The 16,236-nt window shown below is 39.7% G+C and overlaps 1 protein-coding gene across 5 annotated transcripts in view; it reads left to right on the forward strand.

The window, feature by feature from the left end:
- The window catches only part of Fhl1 (four and a half LIM domains 1), a 61,135-nt gene that overhangs the window by 19,450 nt on the left and 25,449 nt on the right, over nucleotides 1–16,236 (forward strand). For all 5 annotated transcript variants that reach the window (XM_038316188.1, XM_038316192.1, XM_038316190.1 and 2 more), the window contains one exon: nucleotides 1,153–1,199. The gene's annotated coding sequence lies outside the window, so the exon portion shown is untranslated. The remainder of the gene's footprint in view (nucleotides 1–1,152; nucleotides 1,200–16,236) is intronic.

Below are 16,236 nucleotides of genomic sequence, written 5' to 3' on the forward strand. Positions count from 1 at the left end.
ATTTGGACTTCAAAGTTGTCCTTAACTGTGACAGTCATCAAGATCTCATAAGCAGACAGATCTATAAATGTCTATATTAGCATATAGAACTAACTGCACCAGCTCTTGTCTGGCACACACAAAAAAATGACATCTGTAGTTACTGCTTGTTTGATAATCCGCCTGGAAATGGTTGTGGGAGCACAGGAGGGATTTCAAGCCTGATTGCAATCCCTGCTTTATGTTTGTCCCACTGAAACTTCCTGAGAGCCTGTTCTGGGTGTGGGAACAAAACAGTTGGCAGCCGATTGTGGTGACACATACCTGTGATGCCAACAGTGGGGGAGGTGGAAACAGGGTGATCCTGAATTTGAGGTTAATAAGGATTACACAGTGAGGTCCTTTCTCAGATAAACAAAACCCAAACAGGATCCTGCTCAGGGAGAGTTGTCATTTACCAGGTTCCCTTTACAAGTGATAGAAGGTACAAGGTGGGGATGCTTATGGGATGCTGGGGCAGCTGCTGTATGCCAGGAGGACATTGTGTTGTGCATTTCTATATGGGTACAGCAGCCGCCGGGGGACACTTGTTTCCTAGTACCATGGCACCATTCTCATTGGGAAGAGCCTGCGATCTAGCCCGCATCCTAATCCTGTTGTTGGTGGGAGATAACTTCAGTGGTCACAGGGTACTTCATCTCCATGACAACACCTAAATATTCCTCTGGTGACTTGTGCTCTAGACTCTGGCTGGATCAGAGCCCTCCTGTGGCAAAATATTCTAAAGATGTTAAAAGAGAAAGGAAAAAAGGCTCAACTAATAAATCTATTCTAAATGACTGAATCATTTGTTTTGATTACCCGGGTGATTGCCAAATGTTAATTTAAAACTGAAATAGGCCATGAGCTCACCCCCCTAACAATGCTGAGAGTTTGAGCTAATACAGCTTGATAATGAGGGAGCCGGGTCGACTGCCAGGGCTAACGTTATATGATAAACAGACATTTGGAGAAATATGCAGACTATCTTGGCTGTTTTCCGGTGACTCTTCGGGTTAGAAATACAAAGGAGAATGTCTTGCCATGAGTCTTCTCAAAGGAAGATGATTTTTTTCTTTTTTTCTGACTTTTCTTCTAAAAAGGTAATTTTGTTAATTTTTTTTTCCAATTTAGGCAACCAGTAGCTGTGCCCAGCCCTTCCAGAACACATCCTGTGTGAGGTAAGAGCTACTAATTGCTACAGATTCTTATGCTGATCTCTAACTTTTCCAGTTTGTGGCATTATACAAAGAGCTTTGTTTGTTTGAGAAGTTTAAGAAGGTTTATTTTAGTTGGCCCAACCAGTATCACTGCTTACCCTAAATATTAGCTCTCTGGGGAATTCAAACCTCATTTGCTTTGAATTTGAGAACTTAAAAGTGAGTGTGGCAGGCACCACCGAACTTGAAAAGAAAGAGCAGCCCATGTTGGAGTGTGAACAGCAGGGAGCAGGAAAGCTGCTGAGAGCAAACTCTGGGATGAGTGGAAGAGGACTCCTGGTGGTGGCTGGAAACCTGGTGGTTTGTGCCAGCCCAGTGCTTCAAGCCCAGGAAGCTTTCTGTCCTGGGTGGGAGGCGGAAAGTCACTGTAAGAACCCAGTGCTAACACCACCGAAGAGTGTTTCTGCTGGGTCACCATAACGTGAGCCAACATGCTTTTTCTAGTTTGCCCTCAAGTTCAAAAACAGCCATGCACCATGAACGTGGTGCATGTAGCCATACGGTCCGGACTTTTTACTGTTGGCATACATTGGCTAGATATCCTCTGCTTCCTTTAGCCGGTGACTGATTTATGCTCTGTGGTAATTCAGGCTTCCTTATTTCTTCCCTTGAGAGAAGGGACATTCATCTTTGAAAATAATTGGAGGGACATCTGAGAGAGATCTACTTCAGGTACAAGGCAAAAAATGAGTGCTTCATTTCGTCCCCCAGTCTCTGTATTTATAGGAGAGATGTGGTATTTTCAAGCCCTGTACTTGTTGGGGTTTCCAGTTTTCTACATGAAAAGGTCACTCTGCTGGTGCCTTCTCTACATAGGTAAACCTGCTAAAGTCCCTTTTTCCCATATTTTTTTTAACATTACAGAAACATGCAGGGTTATACTGCTGAATCTTGTTCTTCATTAATCTGCTGAGCTCCACTGTGTGCCAAGCATTTTAGAGGCAATATACCTTAGGTGTAGGGCATACCTAGTTTATTTTCCCTTTACCGTAAGAAGACTGAAAATGCCTGCAGTTTCTGCTACTTCCATAGTAAGCAGGTATGAGCAAAAATGTGGGTGATACTGGCTGCAGATACAGCTGTGTCTAGAACTAAATGGAAACTCTGCATTTCACACCCTACTTTTTTTTATTTTTTTCTTTTTTTTTGGTGGGGAGAAAGTTAAATCATTCAGGAAAATGGAGTTTTCATCCATAGGAGGATGGTTAAATTTTAAAATGATGTTTCCCTTTTTAAGATTTTTACAGCATCTATCTTCCCCAAAATTTGCAATTCTAGGGCTTGACATTACTCCGTTTGTCTGCCTTCAGTTTACAGAATTATTTGGAATACAGTTGAACACAACATAATTCTTTTATGAAAAATTCTAAAGACAAAAATTCTATGCGTTGGGTGTTTTGCCTGCATATATGTCTATGCAGTCCCTGAGGAGACCAGAAGGGGTTGCTGGATTCCCTATAACTTGATTTGCAATCCCTTGTGAGTGCTAATCAAACTTGGGTCCTTTAGAAAAGCAGCTTAGCCACCCAGCCATTTTTCTAACCCTCACAACGTACTTGTAGCAGACACATGAGCTGGGCTAAATAAAGTACTTTAATTCGTACTGTGGAAATGATAATATTGTTAATGAATTGGATACATTTCACATTTAAGAAATATTTGTATAACTGCCATATGGTTATTTTCATTATTGATCTGGCAGGGTTTTTTTTTAAATATTCACCAAACAAAAATTTCGAAGACAGTAGTCATAGTGATTTGATGTGTGCCATTGATTTTGATGTGATTTCTCTTATTGGAGCCCACATAGTCAGCGTACAAATCAGCACAGATGGATTACACAGGCTTAAAGTGTTGAGAACTCTTCCATCTAGAGCTCTAGTCTCACACTGTTAGGCTGGATCTGGCAGACAGAGGTGTTCTTTGAAAATGCGAGTGCCTTGCCAGCCTTGAAAAATCGAGAGCTTTCACACTCTTAAACATCCACATTGCCATCTCTTGAAATAGCAGAAGTTTTGGCACCACCAAGCCTACGTTCCCATTTGGCTACAATAGGCTGCAGCCAAATTGATGCTGTTCCTTTCGGGAGAGCACAGGCTGCGAGACTTGCCACAGCTCTCTCTGCAGTCTTCGGGACACAAACGGTAGGGGCCCGTTGGCACACTAGAACATCTTGCTCACATAGGCATTTGGCTTTTCAACTTCACTTCAAGATAACATTGTGGGTGCAAAGTTCAGACAGTCCTTTCTTGCAGATCATTTGGCTTATTTTTCTGGCCTGAGCCATCCATATTCATTTTAAGGAGGTGCTTTAAACGGGTGGCAGGTGAACCCTAATCTGGTGGTACCTGATTAAAAGGAGCATCAAAACACATGAGTACTTTTTTTTTTTTTTTTAAAAAAATCTTATTCTGGAAGATTCCTGTGGTCTCTCTCAGGGCTTCTCAAACTTGAAAGTGCACATTGTGACATAGGACTGGAGATCCTGCTTGTCACACTGCTGCTTGTCCAGGCCTCCACTGCTCTCAGTCACAAAAGGGTTTTACTCTAAAGCGACCCAGAGATGAAAAGCCTCATGCAGATCCATTGTTGTTCCTTTGGCTCAAGAGAGGGCGAGCAGTATCCTCTTACAAAGGCTGGCCTCGGGTCAGTCTTTCTCAGCTACACCCGAGGTCCCTTCTGATTGCAGCAAGGTAGTTTAAAAACACAACTAGTTTCAATACAACATATCACATGTAGAGGATAAAGAAAACTTGTGTAAGTTTTTATTCAAATTATATACTTCTAGTAAAAATGTTACTTATGTTAGAGCAGAAGAATTATGAATTATGGATAGGAACTTTAATTATCCGAGAACATATTTATTTGACTTTTGGAATACTTTGAACAAAGACCACAGGAAATAGGCTAATTATCAAGTCTGTAGGTGTGAAATTACCATGTAAGCTGTAACGAGGTAGAAAAGTCAGAAAAGAAGATAGACCAGCAGATTCATATACCTCCGTCTCTACTGTGAAATGGTATAATTTTAACAAAGAGGAAATCATGCCCAGAAAATTGCTGCACATAGGAAAAGATAATTTCTATATTACGTACAGAAGTCGTGCAGGTAGTGAGGTCTTCATAGGCCTGTCATGAGGTACATGTTCCAGAACTGCCGGCTGAACGAACTCATCAGGAGGTAGATGGCTAAAAGCCATTCATTCACATTATATCACAAAGTGAGTAGATAACATGAAAACCCAACTAGCCTTAGTGAAATTTAAAGACAAACAATTGAAACGCTAACCAAGCTCAGGTTCACCCTTAAAACAAGAGAAAGAAGTAACACAAACTAACTTGTAAATGGCAGGAGTCAAATATTAGTAGCTTTGAATCTTGTAATCCTGTTTGAGGAAGGGTATTCTAAGCAGATTATCCCTAGAAAAGGAGAAAAATGACCCATGTTTAGGTATCCATCACAGTGTTACCTGTAAGAATAAACAATTAGAACAAATTTAATTGTCCAGCATTAGAAAGGTGACTCATTTCTTCAACAGGTACATCTTTTTCAACATTAGTCATTGAACCTGGGGCTCTGGGCATGCTAGGCAAGCACTCTACAGCCTTTCTCTTTGCTTTATTTTGAGACAGTCTCAACAAATTGCCCACACTGGTCTTGGCACTCACTCTGTAGCCCAGGCAGGCCTTGAACTTGCGATCCTCCTGCCTTATTCTCAAGTAGCTGGGATTGCAGGCCTAACGCTCAACAAAAACTTCTGGTTAAGTAAATTTTGATGAATCTGTAGTGGAATGCTATGAATTTCTTAAAAATTTAGGTTTTGATGTTTGCTTATTAACACGGAAGAATATAGCTAACAAAAGCTTGCTATGGTACAGGCTGCAAATTGTGTGTGTATGTATGTATGTTTGTATGTATGTATGTATGTGTGCATGCACACACACGTATCGTGGTTATAACTACTATGTGATATGGATGTACAGACAAGAACTGGAGGGCATGTGGATGAATGTAAGTACCATTTTATTGCTGTTTTATGATGCTTGTTTATTTTAATATAAGCTTGTACTTCAGGGTTAAGAATCATGGAATATTCCTGTTTATCACACAGTAGGTAACTGATTGAAACAAACTCATAGGTTGGTTATTCCTGCTACCATACAGTAAGTAAATGACCATGAAATGTCCTTTTGGCCCTGGCTAGAACTTAAACACAGAATTCCAATGGTACAAGTCTTCCTTGTGTATTTTTATCCCATTAGCTCAAATTCCTGTATCTCTTTTCTTCTTCTGTGTTCTTGGTGACCACCATGACCAAGAACACATACTGTGTTTTAGAGCTTCATGATGTAGACCAGTACCAGGCAGGGGATGAGTCTTCATGTCTAAAGGTCCAGTATACCCTGAAGAAGAATCTTCATTATGTTCTAACCAGAGGGTGATGGATATCTAGCTCATCATCTCCATTCCTTTGCAGAAGCCTGCAAAATTCACTTTATGGCTAATGGTCCTTGCCAGTGCCCCTTCCCTTCTGCCATGCTCTCTGTTTCACATGAACTTGTTTGCTTTTTAATTAGGTCAGTTACTTCATGTCTGTTTTTCTTTTTTGATATGGTTTCCTCTGGCTTTGGCACCACATATTTTCCCCACATGTCATTGCCTCTAGAGCTTCATGTTGCAGGCGTTTTTCAAGGGGACTGGAGAGCACATTGCTGGGGAGGGGAACTCTTGACTCTCTTGCTTGCCCTTTGCTTGCATGAGCAATTCATATTTCTTTTGGGTCCAGTTCTGTTTGGTTTTGGAGTCTTCACAGTTGGTTATGTTTGGACTAAAAGATACTTCAATACAAATAATGGTAAGTCAGATCCGTCTGGCAAAGGTGCAGCATGTTTGTTAAGGTTACTGGTTTATTTATCTCCCCTGTCTCTATGGTGACTAAATCTGAGTCTGAGATTTAATGGACTTAATTTTGACCTTCTGTAACATCTCCTAACTTTTCCCAGCCTTTTACTGAAAAGGAATTCATTTTCACTTGAGGAAAGAAATGCGCTTCACTTACAGAAGGACTTTTAACCGGACTCTCAAAGGTGGTCTCTCTAGAGTCCTTCATTTTTTTTCAATTTAAAAATTGTGTTTTTTTTTTTAAAGAATGCCTTATGTGGATGAGTGCTTGCTTCCCCTCTGTGGTGTGTGTGTACGCATGCATGTGCGTACATGTACATGTGTTTGCTTGGTGTCCGCAGAAACCAGAAAAGGGAATGCGAGCCTCTGGAAGTAGTGTTACAGTCTGAGTTGCCGTGTGAATGCTGGGAATTGAAGGCAGGTCCTCAAGAGCAGCCAGTGCTTTTAACTGCTGGCCATCTCTTCAGCCCCCAGAATCTTTGATCTTTACAGTCCTCAGTCAGAGTACACACCACACTCAACAGCACACATACGTATTCAGTACTACTGGTGTCCAAAGAGTAATTTTCTTTTTGGTGAAATAGTTATTATGAATGAACTATTCTTGTGAACGTATTATTAGAGAGCTTATTGTAAGGATACTAAGCCAAAGGGAACATTGATTATACAGAACATACTTTATTTTTAAAATTATTTATTACTCATTATAGGATTATAAATTTACATGTTCATAAATGCTTAGACTATATCTCAGAGTTTAAATGTGTTGAACTACACCATAGACGCCGCAAGAAAGGTTTAGTTTGACCAGAATTCCCATAGAAGTCATCTTTGGGTACCGACATTCGAATCCATCGTTTCTTCTGTACCTCACTCATGTGAATAGACGTAGTGTCTGTCTGAGGAAGCTAGAGTCAAACCATGTTGGACCTCAGTTGTTTTAGATATCATACAGTGCTTTCCAGTCTCTCTTATATGGTTGCGGGGCACCTCAGAGGCATTCCAGTGTCGGGAAATGCAATAATTTATCCAAAATAAAGCCAGAGTATATTACTGTATGTCTAGTACATAATGTGTTAACAGTTCTACTCATGAAAAATGTCTATTTTAGGTCCTTTCACCTTCTCTAAGAACAAACTCACTTGAGTTTATTTTTTTTTAAACCCAAACACAGGAATCAGAAAATGATTTATAAGGTTTGCAGCAAGGGCTGTAGCAAGGGAAGCAGCCTATGTTCTTCTGACCTTGCTCTGCAAGCATAAAATAATAGAGTTCAGATTTATCAAGTTTAACTCAGGTCCAACACATATTGGTAAAAACAAAAACTTCATCTGAGATATCAGAAAGCCTCCAAGACGTGGAAGTTGTTTTAAGACCTTGCCTGTCTGTCACCACCTCTTCTATTAATAGGCCAAAGCCTTGAGAAGCAGCAGCAGATGCAGGCTTGGAAAGATCCACACTTGTGAGATGAATGTTGGATACTCCCTAGTTTCTGCTTTTGAAAACTTGACTCACTTGCCTTAGAAACAAGTATGAACTTAGTAACCGTATTAGGTCAAGTTCATAGGTGCACCTTATAAATGTCATCCTGGCCATATGAGAAATGTATCTGAGGTAAAGCTTTTAGGGAAATCACAGATTGAGGCCAGAAACCCTCAGTAACACTAAAAATGAACAATACTTTGCCATCTTCATTATCATTAGCCTATCAGCTTTATGTCACATGGTGAAAGCCCAGTGTACTATGCTGATAATTGCTATAACTTATGTATTTCATTACTTCTTGCATTGGTAGTATTTCATCTCTGCTTAAAACAGCACTAAGAATGAAGCCAATTTAAGGAGACGTGGATGATCTCTATAGAATACGTTTAGAAGAGTAGCCACATTCTCTTGTCCTGTTTGCCAGGCATAGACCATCTCTCACTGAGGATATCCAGCTCTTGGCTAGATAGTTTCTTAAACTGTTCTTTACCTGAAGAGAAAAGCTACGGTACATAGGTAGTTTAGTGTTTATTTGTGGTCGTCATCGAGTTTCGTGGGCATCTCTTAAATCATGAGTGTTGTATGTGGGATATAACTAGTTCTGTACATTATTCAAGACTTGGAAAAATAATTGCTGAAAGTATTCCATGGGTTTCTTTCCTGGAACCAGTAGAGCTTTTGTGAACTATGGTGAGCATTTACATACACAATTACTAGTGTATATTGCTTAGGAGATTTATAACCCATTTTGCCTTTTTTAAATTGTTTGGGGTGTGATGGCTATTCTTAGTTGTGCTATTTTGCCTGCATGTATGTCTGTGTATCTTGTGCCCGCAAAGGCCAGAAGAGGGCATCAGATTCCCTGGGACTGAGTTATAGATAGTTGTGAGCTGCCATGTGGGTGCTGGGAATTTAACTCAGGACTTCTGGAAGACCAGCCAGTGTTCCTAACTGCTGAGCCATCTCTCCAGCCACCTGTACAATGGTGTCCTTAGCTCCTTTTAATGCTTCAACTGCAGACTAAGTGGAGATGATGTATTCCACCCCTTGCAGTGGCTCACATGACAGGTTGAACTGGGAGACAGTACAAAATGCTCCAGTGTTTTTAAACCCAAAGTGTGTTCCCAGCCCTATCTTCTGTACTGCGTCAATCTTTATAAAACTCTACAGATTCTTGACCTATTAGCCCCCTCTCTGTTTCCCCTTTCTCCCACTGAAACTATTTAAATCATAAAGAGTAAAGGATTTTATTGAGATTTACCATCTTAGATTGCATTCACCTTTCCACAGGAAACTGGAAATTCCCAGGGAACACCAGCCCTGGTAATTCTTTAGTTTCTCTACATCATTTATTATCTAGTGCCAGGGGTTTGGTAGACATTGTCTAGTGACAAACTCAACAAAAGGCTTTATATCACTTACTAATGATGGCGTTACCTGGTATCACACAGAAAAGTCTCAGGATCTTTGTTTCACTCCCTTTTCCTTCAGTAGCCACATTATTGATGCCATTGTAGCTTTCTGTTGCATGAAACAGTCTTTTCTTTCTCATTGTAACATAGCACTGCCCCATTGATTTTATTAGGTTCTTCAGAGAGGAAACTTGAGCATTCCATCAGTGAACGCTGCTTCATATCACCTGGATCCTATAATTAAACCTTTTACTACATTTGACTTATCATCTGACTTAAATTTTTGGATGATTTAACCTTAAACAAACTGTCGTAGATTTTATTCCATGGCTTCAATTTTGACATTTTAATGATGCTCTCAGACTTGGCTCAAATCTTGGTGTTTATTTTGGTGGTGACTAAGAAGAGGTACTAACTGGAGTGGAAATATGCACAATTTTCAGATTCTAGGGATTTTATTTCTCCAGCAAGTATACAGACACAGATACTGTTCTCTTTCCCACCATGTTTCATGATTTCGGGTTTTTTTTTTTTTTTTTTTTTTGTGCTAATGAGTCTTGGAAGGCCGGCCTAGGAAATTCAGTTAGGGTTCTTTTCATGTGAATGATTTCATTTGAAATCAGACAGTTGGTACTGAGGAGAGTAGCACACAATGTTAGTCTTAGGTACCATAATGTATGGGTTGGGGGCAGGAGCTAGAGTTAGATATTGAGGCAGGAAGTCAAATGAGGAAGTTGGTTTTTTTTTTTCTAGTGTGGCATCACTTTTTGTATGAAGTCTGCAGTGTGGTTGGGTTTATGGTACCTAAACTCCATGGATTTAATAAGTACTAAGAGTAGAGAAAGTCATTCTAGTTTGATGATGTTTACATTATAGTTCATAGGACTTTGAAATTTACAGAAGTGTTTTAGAGATTAGACCAATAGTTGAGTTACATTTTGAACATTGTATTATTTTAAAAACCTTAAAACAACAGACACATCCGACTGTGTTTTATACTGTTTTAGCATTCTGAAGGAACACTTACTGATCGACTTGAAAATAAAGTAAGTAAAGGTTATTAATGTCAGCCTAAAAAAATTTTTGACTAGCACTTATTAGTCATCCATCAATGTCAGTGTAGCATTTCTGCTGGGAGAGTAAAGACAAAAAGGTCTTCAGAAAGGCCATTACACTAAAGCCATTGGTGTTAAGGTATTGGCCTGTGAGATCTGCTGTTACATTTGGGTTTCCAGTTACAGTGAGCACTTACCCATCTGTTATATTTAGTCTTTTCTAGTGCCGTCAGGCATCTGGGAAAGGATGAGTCTACACTTTAAATTTGAAACAGCCATAAAGAGGGATATACAGTTAAGAGGTTGGAGGCTGGCTCCAGCATCGTCCCTCAGATGGGGCTATGAATGGATTAGGAAACTTTATTAAAAGTTTGAATCTGCATATTTGCAGCACTGCTGTTCAGTATGAGATTTTTAGGGATTTCCCAATTGTGCCAGTAGAAGGTTCCGATGAGTTTGGCAGAGTCCTTTCCTTTAGAGGCAGTGGCACTCACTCCCTTCCTTCCATTCCACATGGCATGACTCGCCCACGGTCTGAAATACCGTTTGGAAGCCACCGTCTGCTTGTGCGGACTTGCGTTCAAGTTTTCACCTTTCTCCCACAGCCAGGTCTCATAGCGCAGTCTTGCTTTCACCTTACTATGCAGTTAAGAGTTAAGGATGACCTTGAACTTCTGGTCTTCCTGCCTTGCCCTGCCCAGTCCTGGGTTTACAGGTGTGTGCCAATACATGCAGTTTTAGGCTGTGCTGGGCATTGGATTCAGGACCTTGTGCCTGGGAGGCAAGTACTCTACGAACTGCATCCCGAGAACCATATAACCATAAACCTCTCCCAACATTTGATTGCGAACATTTTGTATATTTTTCATCTGTAGTCTGCCAGTAACAACAGTGTGTTCTGCTTGTTTATATTGTGTATGTCTATAGGCCAGTCTGTTTTACTTGGGGGCTATAGTTTAATGTAAAGCTAGTGGATTTCTTCAGCAGTTAACTTCAGATATTTTATACACGCAAAGTCTAGCTTTTTGAACACTGCACTAAGGTGCCTAAACTAGCATAGCATGCCATGAAATAAAACAAATTCCTCAACTTTACTTTTAAAAGTAATAGTTTTTCTGGAATTCTGGCATAGAGTTGATAAAAACCCCACTGGCTCATTTTAAAACTGAAACTCATTCTGTGATCTGGACTCTGCGGACTTCTCATTGAAGCAGGATATGCTTACAAGTTTCATTTTCACCAGTTAGAAGCTAGAAAACTTCTTATAGAGAGGTAAGATCATCCTTAAAAGAGCTGTTGTCATCAGATGTTGATCCTTCCCACCGTCCCTGTTGCATTTGCAAGGTAGGAGAGCAGCTAGATTGGTGTGTGCTGGATTCAATCCCAAGCCCTGGTCTTAAAGTCAAAGTGTTAAGTGCAAATTATTAAAACAACACTTGCTACAGTTTGAGCAGAGCGTGCGGGAAGGACATGGAAGGTTTTGATGCATGGCGTTTTGTACCTGTTATGCAGAGAGCTCTTCCTTTATTCTTCCAAAGCTGTGTAGGTCCCTCATTCCATCCCCCAATTGGCCCATAGGACTGACTGGGCATGCTTCCTTCTGGAAGTCTTCACTAGCGCTCTTGAGGGAACTGGCAGGAAGACCCTTAAAAGCATTTCTAAGTAGTTTTCCCCTACCTCCTGTATGGGTTAATCCTCTGCTTTCCTCTTTGGTTTCGACTGCTGTTGCTTGGGTTGAAAAATAGGCTTCTGTTGTGTCGGGAGAGTATGATTTTAAAAGAATTATACATAAAGATCTATATAAACTTGACCAACTGCCTCAAACAGACACATAACCCTTTGCTGCATGTAAAAACTCATTGGCTTGGTGGGATTATGTGTACTTTGGTCTTGAGAGAGACTATTAGGTTGCAGCATGTTTGATTCATCTACCACTGACTTGCCCTTTGATCTCAGAATGTGACCGACTTGTCCTGTGATGGCTTCATAAGCACCCATAATAAAACTGATTTACTATATATAGTGTAAGAGTTGAGTTTTAGCCTATATCTAGTTTCTGTAATAGGTCAAATGTATGAAAGATTTCATTAGAATTTAGGTATGTACATTAAGCTTTCAAATCAGATTTATTTTTACCAATAAAAGGTTGCATAGAAATTCTTTGTATTCTGTAGTTATTACAGTACCATATTTCTATAAATGAGTTGAGAAGATAATGATATGAACTATAAGACATGTTTAAAGTATTTAAAACTTGATTACACTATGTGATTTGGGCTTGTAGGAAGATGGTAAGGGTTCTGGATTTATGCTTACAACAGGTGACAATACTTGGGCTTCTATTCTTAGTTTGACCTCACCCACTTCTCTTAAGGCAAGGTACTTAATCTAATGTCTCGGTTCATCCATCTGTAACACCTGTAATGCTGTTCCATTAAAAGAGGACCTGGTTTACATTTGCTAGCATCTGAGGATTTAACATAGAAGGTGGCACAGAAGTTCATATTGCTGGGTAGTGAGTGTCTGTTTGTGTGCCTAATGACAATCTTGACAAATTACGAATTACTACATTTAGAAAGTTACATCTCTGGAGGGAATTGATATTTGATATTGTTGTTCTGTGTGTTCTAAGTTACCATCATAACAGTAGGAAAATAAACCCCGTCCTGGCTGTGTTACAGAGGGATTAATCACTTCTTCAAGTCGTTGCTAAAGCTCTAGTCCTTTTAAACAGAGAACAGAAGTGTTCCTTTTCTTATTGCCTCTTCCCCCAAATAAAAGTCTTACAACTAACTTTAGTTACACTTCTTCACTTGTTGAAGTCTTTCCAAGTTATATTCTTTGTAAAGAATGAAGGATGGAGCATGTCAATTACTTAGAGCAGCTAAAAATACCCTATGCAAGTATGTAGAGGAGAGCGCTTTGATTTGTACATCAAAGCGAAGAACCAAAATTGTGTGAGCTTGCCTCTATACATTTGTTCCCAGCTACTTGGGTCTTTGCAAAGTCTCAGATGCTATCTAAGTACAAGAGGATTGAAGTAGTTCAACTCTGTGTGAAACTGAAAAAAACTAGATTACTATTTTTAAATCCAATGGACTTGAAATTTTGGGCCAGCATGAGGGAGAGGATTCTTACCACAGATATTCTTGGTCTTTTTTTTTTTAAATTCATAAGCACAAAGTTTGTTCCAAATTAGTCATTCTATAATTACTGAAAGATGCTTGTTATTTGGCTTGGCCATGTATTTAATAGATCATATAAACAATGAAAAAACTTAAGAAATGTTCAAAGCTATACAAAATAACTTAGTATTTCAAACTGGACTGATGCAGTCTGTAAGGTCTCTTTCAGAGCACTCTAGATGCTATGTGTGTTTTCTAAGGGAGTAAAAGAAAGGGCGCTTTAAGGCTTCCCTGAGGGTAATCCTCTTGGCTGGATCATACTCCAACATTTCCCCAATGAGCTCAAAGAGAAGCTTGTGTTCAGCATCCTGAGATAGCATAAACTCCTTCAGATCTTGTTTTTTTTTTTTCATAATGATCTACCTCAAGTGTTTCTGCCATGTGATACACGTGAGTCATGTGCAAAATGAGAATATCTACTTAGAACAAAGCCTAATTAACTTATGTATTGATATTAGATACACAATACTGAGCACATACCATTTGCTCAAATAATTATACAGGAAAAGCAGTACAGCCATCAATATCACCATTTCCATCTATGAAAGAAAATTAGTTTTCTGGTAAATAACTTGGTAGTTTGACCATCACATTTGCAGAGAAATTGATTTCAAGACTGGAGTCTCTCCTCTAGGTACAACACACTAAAGCCAGAAAAAAAGCTCATTACTCTTATGTTGTTAAATAAAAACTTAAAATGAATTTAAGTTCAACCTTGTTATCTCAATCTAATTGTACTAAAATTTAAACTGATTTTTTTGTTTGGTTTTTGAGACAGTCTTGGGAGGTTGTCTGAGCTTGCCTGTTACTTGCTCTATATACTAAGCTATCCTTGAAATTGTGGTAACAGTCCTGCCTCTGGCTCCCAAGTGCTCGATTTATAGGTGTGTACCCTCAGCCTTTGCTTATATGATTTGTGAACTTGTTCAAAGAGATTGGAAATTAAATACCTTATTTTACATTCCTGAATTCATGTCTTCCCTATACAGTTCCTGGCCCAAAATGGTAATTTATATAAGTGTAAGTATGTATTTATATAAGCTTAAGTATGTATTTGTGGCATTAAATGGGGGGCTACTTTGGAGGGAAATAAGAGTAATTAGGTTTTCCTGTATTTTCATAGTCCTGGTTTGCTACAACGCTCCACATCAGCGCCTAGCAAAAAAATAGCGTGTGTGCTTTTAAAAGAGTTCCCTCAGAGTCTCCCACTATCTCTGACTCTCACAACCTTTCTACCTCCACTTATAGATCTCTGAGCCTTGAGGAGCTGGTGTTTGATCAAAAACATCCCAATTTTGCTTCTGCTGATTTATAAACATCAATCCTTCTCTTGCACCCACAGTTAATTTTTTGTAATGTTTGCAGTGAAATTGGAGTGAAGGGACTGGTGACATTTCCTTGCCTTGCGGATCTGTAGAAACGGGTTCATCAGTCACAGACAGTCACGGACCTTCCATCCTTCTTTCAGTTCTTCTGTGACCTTTTAAAAAGCCAGTGCCTGTTTCAGAAAGGGTTGAACGTTGAGGCTCTAGGAGTCAAGGTACTCTTGGGCTTTGAAGCAGAAACAATTGCAGGCTGAATTGAAAAGTTTCTGAGGTAGATGTAGTTGAAGATTCCATGACAGACTTACATAATGAGCAGGGCTGCTACTCTGTTTTCCCAGCATGCAGGTTAAGGTCAGACCTGTGACTCAGAGTTGTGCACTTTCTTGGTCGTATGCATCAGTGACATGTCTCCAGTCTCATCCCAGAAGGCTTGTGCCCAGCTCAGGTTGCTCACATTTTAATCCCCAGTTGGGAGGCCTCCTTTCCTTTTTTTTTTTTTTTAATAGATAAAGAAAACAACATGAACATTTGGAAGCCAAGTACTTTAGAGGTTTTCAGCCTAAAGACTTAATGAACACCAAGGCACCCTCTTAATTGAGAAGTAGATGTTAGTTGCCACTAATCTCTCCTGGTGTGGCTCTGCATGAATATGTGATGTGTACATGCTTAGTAATGTGTTTTACTAAGTTGGATATTTTAAATTCATTTAAAAGCAAAGGCAAGGCCCTTTGATTTACTGTAAAGAATGCAGACTTGGGATCAAAAGCTACTTACTCTCTGGATGGCTTACTAGCTAAAGGTGATCGCAGCATAGTTGGCATAAGATTTTTAGACGGCATCTTCTCTGTATGCAAAAAATAATCTGCCAAGTCACTAGGTTTTGGGAGCTACTTGATCCCTTTGAAATTTCCATTTGCTTGTCTTTTTTTCTTCTATTACTTTTTTCTCTTGTTTTTTTTTTGAAATGGTTTTTCTATGAAGTCCTAGCTGTCTTGGAACTTTGTAGACCAGGCTGGACTCAAACTCACGAGATCCACTTGCCTCTGCCTCCTGAGTGCTGGGTTTAGAAGCGTGCGTCACCACTGCCTGGCTCATCTCTTCCTTTCTTTGTGATTAAAACTCCCATCCATTTAGTTCAGCCAGCTCTTCTTGACTCACTACATTTTCAGTTGGTACACTCCATCTTTCTTACAGCACTGTTTGTCATAAGAAAACCCTAGAGGAGCCCATTCCCTATGGAGAGATACCTTGCTCAGCCTAGGCATGGTGGGGGGGGGGGTCTTGGTCCTGCCTCAACGAGGTTATAGGACAGACTCTCCAGGGGAGGCCTTACCCTCTCTGAGGAGCACACAGGGAATGGGGTAGGTGGAAGGTAGGAGGAGTGGGAGGAGAGGAGGGAGAGGCAACTGGGATTGATATAAATAAATAAATGAATGAATAAATAAAATGAAAACACTAGAAATCCATAACTCTAAATAATGGACTCATCTATATCTATATCCATATCTCTATCTATCTATCTCCACATGGCTACATACTATATACATATGAAAAATGGGAAAGCTCATTACGTATTGACATGGACATTTCTCTAAATATAAATTCCAACAGAATAAGTAGAAATAGCAAGGTA

This window comes from Arvicola amphibius, chromosome X, assembly GCF_903992535.2.
Source record: "Arvicola amphibius chromosome X, mArvAmp1.2, whole genome shotgun sequence".
Lineage (NCBI taxonomy): Eukaryota > Metazoa > Chordata > Mammalia > Rodentia > Cricetidae > Arvicola > Arvicola amphibius.